The sequence below is a fragment of the Panthera pardus genome, unplaced genomic scaffold (assembly GCF_024362965.1).
Source record: "Panthera pardus isolate Hobbes unplaced genomic scaffold, ASM2436296v1 HiC_scaffold_1, whole genome shotgun sequence".
In the NCBI taxonomy this organism is placed as follows: Eukaryota; Metazoa; Chordata; class Mammalia; order Carnivora; family Felidae; genus Panthera; species Panthera pardus.
Genome location: NW_026526654.1, coordinates 19,794,680 through 19,807,367, shown reverse-complemented (window position 1 = coordinate 19,807,367; position 12,688 = coordinate 19,794,680). Strand labels below are relative to the sequence as shown.

Here is a 12,688-nt window from a genome sequence, read left to right as displayed (position 1 = left end):
CAATTTAGGGCCAGGGCTGAACTGCTGGAGAGAGGCCACATGTCCTTTGTAAGGCCCTCACCCCCTCATCTACATAGATGGTACACATTTAAAAAAGACATAGGTTTGAAGTAGGGCAAAGCAAACCTGCTTGGAGGGCCAAACCATTAGCTTGCCTGGAGTTCCTACGAATCTTGGTTCAGTTCTGATCAAAACCAGAACTCTTGGTCCAAAATCCGGCTCTGCCATTTACTATGTGACCTTGAGCAAATTACTTCCACTCACAGTCTCAACGACTTCATCTATAAATTGGGAGCAACATTACCTACCTACTGATATATTTGAGAGGAGAAAAACTATACAGAAATGCCTGGCCATTTGTGTTAAAAATTATAGAAACATGGTTGTAAATGCAAAACATATCTGTAAAACACACAAGAAACCAACCACAGTTGTTTCTGAACAGTTCTAAGAAGAAAATTTGGGCAGCAGAGGGATAAAGTCTATGCTTTCCCACTGTAAAGCCCTTCACATATCCTTAATTTTTTTTTTAACTATGTGCATGTTTGACAGCCTCGTTAGCTTCCACCCATTAGATGCCAGCAGCCCTCCCAGCCCTCAGATGTGACAACCAAGAATGCCACAGGCTTTGTCAAACACCCCTGAGAACAGTGGGGCAGAAATCACCCACACTTGGGACCAGTGCCCTGAACCAGGGTAATGACAGTGTGTGGTCCATGCACCTGCCCTTGGATCCTGTTAGAAATTCAGAGTCTCAGGCCCCACCCAGAGCTGTGCAATCAGAAACCTGATGGTGGAGCCCAGCAACTGGCCTTTTAACCAGCCTTCCAGGTGATTCTAATTTTTTTTTTAATGTTTGTTTATTTTTGATAGAGGGAGGGAGAGCACCAGCGGGGAAGGGCAGAGAGAGGGAGCCACAGAATCCGAAGCGGGCTCCAGGGTCTGAGCTGTCAGCACAGAGCCCGACATGTGGCTGGAACCTATGAACTGTGAGATCATGATCTGAGCTGAAGCTGGATGCTTAACCGACTGAGCCACCCAGGTGTCCCTTGGTCAATTCCTTTTAAATTATGATTTTAGGAAAGGCCTCACAAGTATCAGCAGCTCAGCCCAGGGGTTCAGCGGGCAGAATGGAGGTGGTCACAGCTCACAAGGCACTGTAACCTTCTGCCATATGATGGAGATGGATGGCAGATAACACCCTTAAGGCTTGTCCTCTCCATGCTGTGGACATATGGTCCACTGAGCTTTTCTCCCATAACACATCCTCCTGAGTCTGCGTCAAACCACTCTCAGGATTTTCTCATATTAGCAGTTGGTAGGTAATTAGATGTCTTTAATTATAAGAACTCATGTATTACCATGGGGTCTTCTCCACAGATAAAAGGGTAAATGACCCCCAGCCAGGCTCCTGTGCCCCTCAGGGCTCACAATGGGACGGGCACTACGGCAGCTCGGGAGATGTGCTGGGGTCCCTGGTCTCAGCATGCTGCTTCCACGTCCACTAAGCATTAGATTTGATGGTTCACTAGAAACCAAATGGACCTCTCCCCCACCGCCTGGACTGGCTTTTTCTAAGCTTCCTCATTCCCACAATCTGTATTTGTAACTTTTCTTTTTAAGTTCATTTATTTTGAGAGAGAGAGAGTGTGTGTGGGAGCAGGGGACCAGAGAGAGAGAGAAAGGGAGAGAGAGAATCCCAAGCAGGCTCCATGCTGTCAGCACAGAGCCCAACGTGGGGCTTGATCTCCCGAGCTATGAGATCATGACCTGAGCCGAAATCAAGAGTCTGATGGTTAACGACTGAGCCACCCAGGTGCCCCTATGCTTGTGAGTGTGTGTGTGTGTGTGTGTGTGTGTGTGTGTGTGTGTGTGTGTGTGTCTGTTTCTAACTCTTAATAAAACATAATGACTTCCCAATGTGATGCTCCCTGTTCTTAACATTTAAAGAAGGTTCCTTGACCATTTTACATTCCTTCCTAAAAAACTGAACTAGCTTGTATTTTACTTGACTGTGTAACCTAGATGAATTTCCCCCTATCATGGACCAGTGGCTTGGATAGGAAAAAAATTCCCAGTTCCTCCATTAAAACACCCAAAGGACAGCTTCTGAAGCACTCCATTAACACAAAGTTAAATGAGTATGGAGATGTGAAAGTAATGGGCTCAGGTTCCACTTGTCTGGAATTTAAAATGGTTTTCTCCTTAGATGGCAAAATCAGAGATTTCACTGAATACAGAAAAATAACTTGCATAGGAAACACAGCTTTCACATTTACTGATAACCTTCTTCCTAATCTCACTCCATACTTTCACCACATTTCTCAAACCCCAAATTTCTGCAAGGGACCTGGACACCTCACACCTCTCAAATCCTCTATCACGATTCTTTTGGAAGATTTCCACTCTCTACTTACCTCTTATGATTTTGTGCAGACATGTCTGGTAAAAAGCATGCGAAAGACAACGTTTCTTTGCTGAAGAAATTTCTTAAGTTACAGTGATTTTTAAATATTATGCCACTTCTCAACAGTGGCAATTTCTGGTCAAAAGCAAAATTTCAGTTGTCAGTTACAAACCTAGGGATGGCTTTATATTCAGAAAATCAAATCTTAGACTACACTGTTCAGAAGAGTAGGCATTATAGCTAATGAGCACCTGAAATGTGTCTGGTCCCTAGTGAGATGCGTTGTTAAGTATAAAATACACGCCCGATTTTGAAGACTCAGAATGAAAAAACAAAATGTAAAATATTTCATAATTTTTATACTGACTTTTACATGTTGAAATTATAGTATTTTTTATACATCTGGCTAAAAACTGCAGTTAAAATTCATCCAACTGCATCTTTTTATAATGTGGCTACTAGACATTTAAAAATTACGTGCATGGCTCATCCTGTGTTCCTACTGCACAGCCCTGTCTATATCATGTGCTCAGAGACCCAGCTCACAGATGAAATGATCTGCTCATGGCTTTAATTGTATTCCAAGTCTGCCTTCGAAAACTCAGAAAGTATGAAGCGAGCTTGTCTATTTAAATCTTTCTCTTGCAACCCCCTCCCAGACTGGCCACTTGACATGTTATCAGGAGTTATAGGACTATTCATGCACACACATTTCACTTTTTCCAGCATTCAAACTGGAAAGCTTAATTTAACTGATGTCTTAAAACGCCAATGTACATACCATTGGCACTATTTCCAGTATGGGAGTGGTCAAGGAGGGCCTTATAAAAAGTAAATACTCAACTGGGAAACTGGTTCTGAGTCTGGGGACAGCCCAGCCTAGTGCACTTCTAGTAATATGGCCTGCTCTAGCATAGTTTTACCCATGTAATTCCTCAGACTCAAGACTCCTTTTTGAGTCTTGATTTGTCAAGGTGACCAATGCTAATAGTTGCAAAGATATAGCATCTCTAGATGAGTTTGGGCTTTGCATTTCTTTGGGTATGCTCTTATTAACTAATGAAATTAACTTATTAACTAATGAAAGCCATTTTTTTATTTCCAAGTTTGAACATTTTAATAGGACAGCTGAAACAGATAATGATAGGCTACCTCCAACAGCTGGTGCTCAATAGGTATTTGGGGAATCAATAATTTCATTTATTTCTATGTCTACCAGAAGTCTTATATTACCACATTTGTTATGCAATTATGATATGCAATTTAATACAAAAAAGTTAACAATTCACTTTCAATGTGAACAAAAATACAGCCAGAAGTCACATCTTTTGACATTAATGTCTTGAAATTTCCTCACAATGGAAAAATTCCCATCATGTAAGAGACTCTTTAAAAAAAAAAAGTTAAAAAAATTACATAAGCCTAATATAACACTGTATGTCAACGATATTGGAATTAAACATTTAAAAAATTACACAAGGAATATTAAAAAGGCACAGCAAAAGTTGACCGTGTTAATTTTAAATTCATAGCTGTTACAAACAGTGACCATAAATTCTGAGAGCCAGATGTCGCCTCCAGTGTGGTTGTATTTATGAATATTTGTATTCAAAACAATCCTCCCCAAATAGGGAAATCTAACTGGTACGTAGCTACATGCGAGCATCTCAGGATGTTGCGTTTACCCAGAGTCCTCTGTCTCATCTCCAGCCAGTCTGCTAAATTGCAACCACCAATGACCCAGGAGAAGGAGAAAAGGAACCATTCTTATACCATGTGACATCTCTCCTCACGTAGGAAGACACCTTGCTCTAGGATAATTATGCAGCTTTAGGAAACATCAACAGTTTATGATCCAGAGCTTCATAAACTGGCCTCGAAAATGTTTGTCTCAGTCTATGTCTGCATTATCTAAGATAATACAATCACTTAGATAAATGAGGCAAAGGCTAATAGAGTGGAGGAAGCACAGGCCAAAAAAGAAAAAAAGAAAAAAAAAACCCAAAATGCACTAACAGAGAGACACTTGTCAGTGCTAACACCCACAAGTGCCAACAGATGTGATCAATTTAATGAAGCATGTGCTTCGGAGCTGGTACTACTTTCTGGTGGGAAGATCTTCTTTCAGTGAAAGCATCACATTGTATGAGCTCCCCTCTTCAGCACTCGATGCCTGGCATCTTTGCTGCCTTGAAGCTGGCACGTCATGTTGTGTGTGGGAACCACGCCACCCCGGCAGGTGGCTCCCACTCTCTCTGCCAGAGCGACACAATGAGCGTCAGATTCCCATTCCAAAAGTTGGAGCCAACCAGGCAGTGCTTCCACCCGCAGAATGAAAGAAGTCAGACATTACTATTCTAAAATACCAGCCCGTTTGGGGGACATCAAGTGGTGTAGGAACCGAAGAAACATAAAGGCAGAGAAAAGAAAATGCACATGAGTACCACAGTCAGAATTCAGTCGGCAATGACCCCAAAACTAAAAACAAGAGTCCTATAGTACATGAGATACACAGTCTCCCTATTGTTTTTTAGAGCTGCATGATTCTAAGTCAAAGGAAAACAGATGTCTTCAATCAGAATGAAAATATGAGGAAATGATACCCCAAGAGGAAGAGTTATCCTATTCTAGCTCCCCGAACTGTGGCAAGGACAGCAATACAGCAAACAACGTTTAAGAACTTACAACAACTAATATTTGGGATATTGTCTTTTGCAATAGTTTAGAATTTAAAATGGTTGGGGTGCCTGGGTAGCTCAGTCAGTTGAGCTTCCGACTTCGGCTCAGGTCATGACCTCACAGTTCGTGGGTTTGAGCCCCACATCCGGCTTGCTGCTGTCAGCCTGTCAGCTCTGTCCCCTTCTCTCTGACCCTCCCCCACTTGCACTCTGCTCAAATAAATATTTAAAAAAAAGTATAGTTTCCCTTATAAGGACATTTCCTTTTTAATTTTTATTTATTTATTTTAAAAATGTTTATTTATTTATTTGGAGAGAGACAGCATGTGAGTGAGCAGGGGAGGAGCAGAGAGAGAGGGAGAGAGAGAATCCCAAGCAGGCTCCACACTGAGTGTGGAGCCTGACTCGAGGCTCAATCTCACAACTGTGAGATCATGACTTAAGCTGATATCAAGACTCAGATGCTTAACTGACTGAGCCACCCCGGTGCCCCAGGACATTTCCTTTTTAAAAAAGGATTCTGTAACAAAAGATCTTGCATGGAAATATTCTATTTAAGCACCCCAACACCACCGCCACCACAAAAAAAAAAATAAAAATCCAGACAGAAATGTTATGTGAGTAGATTTTTTTCCATTTTCTGAAAATGCTGGGGATTCTAGAGGTAAGCCCAAAATTGCTTGTTAATAAACTCAGGCAGTTAAAAATTGCCTAGAGCTTTATAATACATACATTGCATCTATAAAGAAAGCTAATAAGGTTATCAAAAAGAAATACATCCTTTGAAAGAGATTTTTTTTTGACTAGTTAAACCACTAATTTCAGAGTACTCAATGTTTTGTTCCCTTATAAAAAATATTAAAAACCTCTCTTGAACTACAAGTTTCTGTGTAACTGCTGCGAGACCTTTCTTTGAATTTACGTTCAGATCCAAAAAGAACAAAGACCAGGTCACGTTAAGCCTTGAGTATAAACAACAAACAGCATCATTATTTGTATCCAATAAATGCCGGACTGAACTTTTACCACAAAAGAGCTTTGATTCTCAGTGGGACACTTAAAATATGTGGCATAACACGAGCAACTGTCATCACCGTCATGATAGTGTGTTTACCACGTGTGCTCACTAGTCGGCTTTTTGTAAAATGCACACTGACGAGGCAGGGAAAACAGAGGAGTGACTATTTCTTAACGTAGCTCAAAGTCCAAATGAAAAAATATACACCTGGATATATGAACGTCCATTAGTATCAACCTCTCTGCTCTGTTGGACTGAAGGAAATTTAATAGAGAGTAGATGAAAGAAATTAGCAGCATAAATAAAACTACCATGTGATCCAGAAATTCCAGTTCTGGTATTTATCCAATGGAAATGAACTCACTATCTTGAAAAGATATTGCACCCCACATTCACTGCATTATTTATAACAGCCAAGAAATGGAACAATCTAAGTTCATGGGTGAATGAATAAAGAAAAACCGTTTTACACACACACACACACACACACACACACACACACACATGCACATACACATTCTATATACATAAAATACTATATGTATTATATATATACTATAAAATATACATTATACATATACTATAATACTATGTAATACTATATATATTATATACACACCGTATATTACATACTATGGTATATTACAAACACTATGTAATACCATGATATAGTATAGCATATTACGCTCTAGTATATAAAATACTATAAATATATAATATATATAAAACATATACTGTGTGTGTATATATGTACATATACACAGTATAAACAAAATGGAATATTACTCAGATGTAAAAAAGAAGGAATTCCTTCCATTTGCAACATGTTTGGACCTTGAGGGCACTGTGCTAAGGAAAATAAGTCAGATAGAGAAAACAAATACAGCATGATCTCTCTTAATGTGTAGAATTAAAAACCAAACAAACTCCAAAATAGAACAGATTGGTGGTTGCCAGAGGACAGTGGAGGTGGGCAAAGTGGATAAAGGTGGCCAAAAGGTAAAAATTTCTAGGTATAAATTCTGAGGATGTAATGTATACCATGATGACTATAGTTAACAATACTGTAATGCATATTTAAAAGTTGCTGAGAGAGTAGATCTTAAAAGTTCTCATCATAAGAAAAAAAAATTGTAACTATATATGGTGACGAATGGGGAGCCTGAGTGACTCAATTGGTTGAGCATCTAACTCTTGATCTCGGCTCAGGTCATGATCTCACAGTTTGTGAGTTCAAGCCCCACATCAGGCTCTGTGCTGACATTGCAGAGCCTGCTTAGAATTCTCTCTCCCCCCTCTCTCTCTGCCTCTCCCCTGCTCTCAATCTCTCTCTCAAAAGTAAATAAACATTAAAAAAATATGGTGATGGATGCTCACTACACTTACTGTGGTGATAATTTCAGAATATATACAAATATTGAGTCATTATTTTGTACACCTAAAACTAATAAAATGTTATATGTCAGTTATATCTCACTTAAAAAAAAAGAAGATGCACATTTCAAGGAAAATAAAGAAATTAACAGTACAAAGGCCACAGTCATCAATTCTGTATAAATGCACTATGATAAGAAGAGAATACTTATTGAGAGCCCATTGTGAGGTGTGCACAGGAAGGAAAAAGTTAACAAGGAAGTATGGAAAACTAGAACATTCCACTCCTTGAGTATTCTGAATGCCGAAACCTTTATTTTAATCAAAATATACTGGACCATAAGCCCTTCAAGGCATGGACTTTCTAGTTTTTGTATCCCCAACACAGGACACAGGGCCTGGTACAAAGGACACTCTTCAGGTTTGGTTAATTACTGGTGAAGGAATGGATGACAAAAATTGATAAGGCTGTATACTATTTTAGAACAGAATCAGAAAAGTCTTATCATGGATGCTTGACCAGAATCACTTTTGCATATAGGGTTCTTACTGCTTCTTCTCTATGATGGCATTATTAGTTTATGAAAGTCTTGCTCCTCTTTATTTATTTTTAAGAAGGAGAGAGAGGGGCGCCTGGGTGGCTCAATCGGTTGAGCGTCCGACTTCGGCTCAGGTCACGATCTCACGGTTCGTGAGTTCGAGCCCTGCGTCAGGCTCTGGGCTGATGGCTCAGAGCCTGGAGCCTGGTTCCGATTCTGTGTCTCCCTCTCTCTCTGCCCCTCCCCCATTCATGCTCTGTCTCTCTCTGTCTCAAAAATAAACATTAAAAAAAAATTAAAAAAAAAAAAAGGAGAGAGAAAGAGAGAGAGAGAGAGAGATTCAGACTTAAGCAGGCACCACGCTCAGTGCAGAGCCTGACACTCAGGGTTGATCCCATGACCCCGGGATCATGACCTGAGCCAAAACCAAGAGTCGGACGCCCAACCGAGCCACCCGGGCACCCCTGAAAGTCTTGCTCTTCTTTAAAAAGACTCTTATCCACCATAGGTATGAAGGTGAACATTACCATGCTGTGTAAGGATTATTCCAGAGAGTTCTCTATAAACGTAGATTCTATTCTTAGTATGTTTAAAAAGGAGTATGAAAAATCTGAAACATAGAAAAGTGGCTGAAAACACAGTGTCTCTATCAGCAAAGACTAGGAAAGGCTCTACCAGACTTGGTGGGGATAATAAGACAAAGGGGGATTTGGGAGTGTGGAGGGGAGGAGTGGCTGGCAGAGCTGAGGGGGCTGTCCGATGTGAATGGAGCAAGTGGGCGACAGGGCTGGGCATCTGCTCACCAGCTCACCATGTCCTGCCCTGCTCTGCTTGCTCCTGAGATTACAGCAGGTGGAGCTCAGGGCGCAGAGCCTTGTAGGGGAGGAATCAGAGAACTGCCTTACGTTTTGGAAATGGGACTTTCCCCGGGGAAGCTAATAACTGAGTGTAAGTCCTTCTCTTTCGAATACAGGTTGCACTGCCTCCGGACCTGCAAGGAACTTGGGAGGCAGAATTCAATCATACCATCCATACTCCGTGATATGAAAACAGTGAGCGGGACTGAAAATAGCAGTGAAAACAGTGAGTGGGACCTGAAAACCAACTCAAAATGATGGAGAGTGCAGCTTGAGAGATGGGTGTTTTCAACCACCTACTTTAAACTCCCAAGGGGAAAAAAATGATTATGATCTGTAACGCAAAGCCTATGTGGGCAGGTGGATACAATCAGAGGACAAAAAGGACACAAAAGACCACAGCCAAGAATAACTGGCAGGGTCAAGACACTGAGGCTGGATGTGTGGAGAGGGGCAACCTCATAGCTTTATATTTTCCAATGACTAAATAAGCTGACAGAGACTGTAGGCCATTCACTTCAGTCTGGAAGCAGGGCCACAGGCCTCATTTTCATTTACCCTTGCCTTTTCCTGAAGGGGGTTCAAGTGAACAGGAAAACAGATCCTGGGAAGGGGGTGTGACCTGTAGACAAGAGGTCAACAGAAAACCTTTTTCCTAATTGATCCATCTGTCTTCTGTCCTAAGGAACTTCAACCTAATGAAAATCTACTCAGATTCTTAAAAGGCTCTCCACAGAAGCCACATTTACCACTGCTATCTGTGTCCAAACATGAAGTATTTCCAGGTTAACTTTCTTGAAAACATTTCACATGTAACATTAAAGGCCCAACAATCTCTTTCCATTTTTAAAGCAAACACAACAAATGTCAAAGGAATGCTACTGAACCAAAAAAGAAAGATCATGTTGCTACTACTGTTAACACAGTTCCATCCAGACTGGAATATACTTCACCAATTTCTCAAGAATCAATGTATTAGTTGAAAAGCCATCACACGTTAAAACACTTTTACCTTTGGTATTAGTTTCCAAAGCCTTTATTAAAAAATTTACCTTCTGTAGAGATGGCTCTTGGAGATAATTTTGTAATTTACAAATGAGTTTAACACAGATGCATATGTCAGAATATGTACATTTGTGAAATGAAGGGGGGGGGGAAGGTAAATACTAAAGGAACCAGGGAAAGAATATAAGATGTCTTTAGTTTTTCACCATTCTCTGAGAACAGTCCACACTAAAGGAGGCTAATAAATTTATCAGTTCACACTTGATAGAAGAATTGTTAGTCTTCTGATAGTTTTTTCATTAATCCACCCGAGTAATCTTTAGAAATAGTGAGACGTTTTATTCTATCTCCTAAATTGTGTCCCACATGTTAAAATCTAGCAACATTTAGTATTTTCTTCAAAAAAAAAACTTCTTATGTCTTTGACAGGCATTCAGTATAGGGAATAGAGTCTTTAAGGGAGGGATATGTTAAAATTAATAAAATGATTGATTCTTCATTACAACTTTAGAGTTGTCTTTGATAAAGGCCAACAGATTTAATTTTTAATTTTATTTAGGAGAAATATGATGAATAAATTATCCTCTGTAATTACAAATGCAGATTTATTTGGCAACTTAAGAACATGAGTACCACCGTCTATAATGAGCATAAGAGTGAGTAGAAAATGGACTCTCTCCCCCTCTCCCACTTCCCCATTCCGATTGGGTCTTATGGAAAACCCACAAAATGGTACTCAATGTGCTATGAGGCTGGGGCAGGTGCACTCTGTCATCCTACTGCTCCCCCTACCAGATACCCGGGGCCATGTGTATCTTAGGAGTTTTATGATCACCATAGGTGGGGAGATACCAACCCCAGGAAGAGCTGGACATGCCTAATTGCTAAGTTAACTTTCAGTTTCAGGAAGAAAAGTTACCACCAGTATTCTATGTACTCGAAGCTGTTCTGTTCAGCTGTCCCCAACCTCTGCTCTATCAGAAACATGGTGAGTCAGAAGAAAACTGGTGGTTTTATCTCAGTATGATAAAATAATGGTAACAAAGGGGGGTGCAGGGTGTTTGGGTGTAACCAAGTCCTCGGTAAGCATGGTGCAGTCTGGGGCCACTGGGGTCACCCTTCTGCTGTGTCTCAGCAGAGCTGCAGGTCTGAGACAACTGATGCTCCAAGACATAATCTGCCCCATGTTCAGCCTGTACAGGATGGGATGGAGGAGGGGCAGTGAGTGAAAAATCTCACAGGCCAACTCCAGTCCACCCTTGGGAACTACGGGTAGTTTCTATATGGATGTTCTAGGTACAATGCGTAGAACATCAAAACAACACAGCTTGTGCTAGAAGAATTTACAACCCTGCCTAAATCTTTTTGTAGAAAAAAAAATAAGGTTTAAAAGAAGTCTATTGTTCATTTTTTGAAAAAGTCTATTGGGTACACCAATGTTCAAAGCAGTACTCACAGTAGCCAAAAGGTAGAAAGAACCCAAATGCCCACTGGCAGATAAATAAATCGTGATATATACATACAATGGAATTATTCAGCTTTGAAAAAAATTCGGACACCTGCTACTACATAGATGAACCTTGAGGGTGTTATGCTCAGTAAAATAAGCCAGACACAAAAGGACAAATATTGTATGAATCTACTTCTATGAGGTACCTAGAACAGTCAAACTCATGGACAGAAAGTAGAATGGCGTTCTCCAGGGGCTAAGGAAGGGGGAGCAGGGAGTTGCTGTTTAATGGGTACAGAGTTTCACTTTTGCAAGATGAAAAAGTTCTGGAGATGGACAATGGTGATGGTTGAACAGTGGGAATATATTTAATGCACTGAACTGGTACATTTAAAATGGTTAAAATGGTCAATTTGATGTTACGTATATTTTATCACAAGAAAAATAAGGGAGGAAAAGTCTATGGGGATTTAGATAATATAACTAAGTCTTTGTTTTGCTAGGGAACTCCCACTAATATACAGGACACTAAAATATCACAAGAATCTGGTCCTTGGGCCATTTTCACCTTAGGATAGCACTTTTTGAAAGGCAAACTGTTAGAAACTCTTTCAGAATCCTGAAAGCAAATGTTAAGATTAAGTAGCCCCGCTGACACTTACTGTGGGGATGGACACCACCTGGGAGTTGTGGGGAGGAAGAAAACGAAGGAGATGTTGTTCAACCTTCTAAATGGTTGTCTTCCAAACACACAGAGACCTCAGGAGAGGCAGAACCTCAGGCCTCAGGGATGGTCCCATGTCATTAACTACTGATTTGTTTCATGTAAGGTTGAAAGGAAAAAAATACTTAGAAATGGATTGTCTAGATGTCTGAGATAAGCACAATGTTTTAAAGATTAAAAAAGCATGTCATTAAAATCTGTTGATGCTTAATCTGGTGACTCACCTGGCCTTTAAAAAGAAAACAACTATTTAAAAACAAAAACAAAAACAAAAACAAAAAACATCCAAAGTGGAGGTATGGCAGTAGGGACTCTTATATCCCCCTAACTTAGCTCGAATAATGATCGACTTCTGGCCAGTCTGGCCACATGCTTCTTGCCTCCCCTCAGATTAATTTGAAGCAAATCGCAGACATTATACCATTTCATCCACAAATATTTCACCATGAGTCTCTAACAGAACTGTTTTCAAAACATACCTGTGATGCCATTATCATGCCTAATAATTTATCAATTTGTTAGTAGAACTGAATGCACCTCCTGGCTATTTCTTTTTAAGTTTATTTATTTATTTCAGTAATCTCCACACCCAATGTGGGGCTTGAACTCATGACCCTGAGATCAAGAGTCACACGC

At 40.3% G+C, this 12,688-nt stretch overlaps 1 protein-coding gene across 4 annotated transcripts in view; it reads right to left on the bottom strand.

The window, feature by feature from the left end:
* Nucleotides 1-12,688, bottom strand: part of TMTC4 (transmembrane O-mannosyltransferase targeting cadherins 4) — a 65,308-nt gene that overhangs the window by 31,358 nt on the left and 21,262 nt on the right. The gene's annotated exons all lie outside the window — the stretch shown is intronic.